We start from the raw sequence: 2,500 nt of genomic DNA on the forward strand, positions 1-2,500 counted from the left end.
CGGTCACACAGGGAGGGAGGGAGGGGAGAGAAGGGAGAAGGAAGAAGAGGAGAAGGAGGAGGAGGAGGAAGAAGAGAGGTGACAGGCAAAGGGTAGGAATCATATTGTAAGCGAAAGAGAGACAGGAGACTTTATAGATTCAGTTTTCTTCCTGAGACCAAAGAAGAAAGAGATCGATTGAGGAGTATCAGGTACCAGGCAAAGGGTAGGAATCATATTGTAAGTGAAAGAGAGACAGGAGACTTTATAGATTTAGTTTTCTTCCTAATACCAAAGAAGAAAAAGATTGAATGAGGAGTATCAGGTATCAGGAAGGGGAGAAAGGCGGATTCATGCAAGAAGGAGCGGTAAAGGGGGAAGGGGAACACCGAGGAAGAGGGGAGAGGAGGCAGATGGGTCGGGGGTGAATGGGGGAGGGTGAGCAGGTATGGGAGTAGGAAGGAGAGGTAAGAGGAAAGCAGGTGGAGGAGGGTGGAGGAAAGGAGGAAAGGAAGTGCAGATGGAAGAGTAGCGAGCATGGCAAATGAGGTGGAAGGAGAAAGAGGAGGAAGAGGAAGAGTAGGAGAAAGGAGGAAGAAAGGTACAGAAGAGGACCGTGAAAACCAGTGGAGTGGAGGAGAAAGGAGAGGTTTGGGAGGAGGCGGAGGAAAGAGGAGGAGAGGCGAGGCGTTGCAGGGGAGACTGAAAGGGAAATCTGAGGTGCATTTCTTAGCTGGGAGGCGGCAAAGTGTGCCGCGCCGAGGTTGCAAGGCAGGGCGGGGATGGGGAGGGTGAGGTGGGGTGGGGCAGGGGGGCGTGGGAAGACGGAGGCGCAGGGTCTCACGTGAAGCCCCTGACCCGAGATGCAAAGGTGCAGGGCAGGGCAGGGCAGGGCGTTGGGGGGGGGAGAGAGAGAGAGAGAGAGAGAGAGAGAGAGAGAGCAGGGTCGAAATGTATGGAGGTGCATGGGAAACGGAGCCGGGTTGGGTTGAGGCAAACTTGCTTAATTAGACGGGACTTGGGCAGGGCGGGGCAGGGCGGGGCGGGGCGGGACGGGGCAGGGGAAGCAGGGTTGAAATGTATGGAGGTGCAGAGTTGGGTCGAGGCAAACTTGCTTAATTAGACAGGACTTGGGCGGGACGGGGCGGGACACACTGCAGGATGGAGTCTAGTACATGGAGGTAGAATTGGTGGAGTCGACATCAGCCCAATCAAGTGAATCCGCCCGAGCTGTCATTTTTACGGCCAGGTGTCAGGTGTTGTCAGGTGTTGTCCCTCTTAATGGGCTCGGCCAGACTCGCCCACCCCCATCTTTTGGCCGTAAATTTGACAGTTCGTCGGCTTCACCTCAATGAATGGGATTAGCGGGCCGTGTCGACTCCACTAATTCTACCTATATGGTCTAGTACTACCCCTAAGAGCAGACCCAAGTGTTAGGTTTTATTTCTATAAGTGTTAGGTAGGTATGTTCAAACGCTTCCACCTCTCACATTAAGTATTTCCAAAGGAGATTAACCGGGTTCTCACGAGTGTTTTTTTTTCTTTTTTCTCACGTTCATGGTACTGTTGAAGCTTTGTCAGACTACCACTTCTTCTTCTTCCGCAGCATTGTTATCCCGTTTATATATGGAGTCGCTGTTCTTGATGAGTCTCCTCCATCTAACCCTGTCCTCCGTCACTTCAAGGTCCAAGTTCTTCTCCCTGCCGTCCGCCACAATACAGTCCTTCCATCTCGTCCTGGGTCTTCCTCTCCTCCTTCTGCCACCCACTTCCATGTCCATTATCTGCCTTTGTCATAAAACTAAACACGAAATGGATGCTGGGAAGATTGACAAAAAAACGATCCAGGTCTAAAAACGTTCCCATGCACATAGATATTAAAGGAAGTCGAGATATATTAAAAAAAGACGTAAACTGCAAGGTGGCCCTAAATGAAGTATATAAATAGGCCAAGGCGATTAACAAAGAGGGTGATGATAAACTACTAACACTGAATCTGAATAAGGAGCTTTGGACCCGCAGCAATAGGTAAGGTATATACACTCAGTTTTAATTTCTCTCTCTCTCTCTCTCTCTCTCTCTCTCTCTCTCTCTCTCTCTCTCTCTCTCTCTCTCTCTCTCTCTCTCTCTCTCTCTCTCTCAAGTTATGCAATGTAGTAACTATGGGTAAGGTAGTAGTAGTAGTAGTAGTAGTAGTAGTAGTAGTAGTAGTAGTAGTAGTAGTAGTAGTAGTAGTAGTAGTAGTAGTAGTAGTAGTAGTAGTAGTTTAAGATGAAGATAAGCGGACACAACATGGTTCAGAAGTATGACTGAATGTATGAGATAAATTAGTTTTATAGTTAACGCTAGGACAGGTGAACATTACAAGGAGGATAACTAGCTTAATGGAATGGTGGGGAGAGGGGAGGGGAGGGAGGAGGGGGGGGAGAGATGGTAAATAACAAGTGTAGACTCTGCACTCTTTTGGGGAGCAGTAAGTAGCGGGCTTTTTCTTTAATTATTGTTTTCTTTTTTTATGCCT

The sequence above is a fragment of the Eriocheir sinensis genome, chromosome 62, assembly GCF_024679095.1.
Source record: "Eriocheir sinensis breed Jianghai 21 chromosome 62, ASM2467909v1, whole genome shotgun sequence".
In the NCBI taxonomy this organism is placed as follows: domain Eukaryota; kingdom Metazoa; phylum Arthropoda; class Malacostraca; order Decapoda; family Varunidae; genus Eriocheir; species Eriocheir sinensis.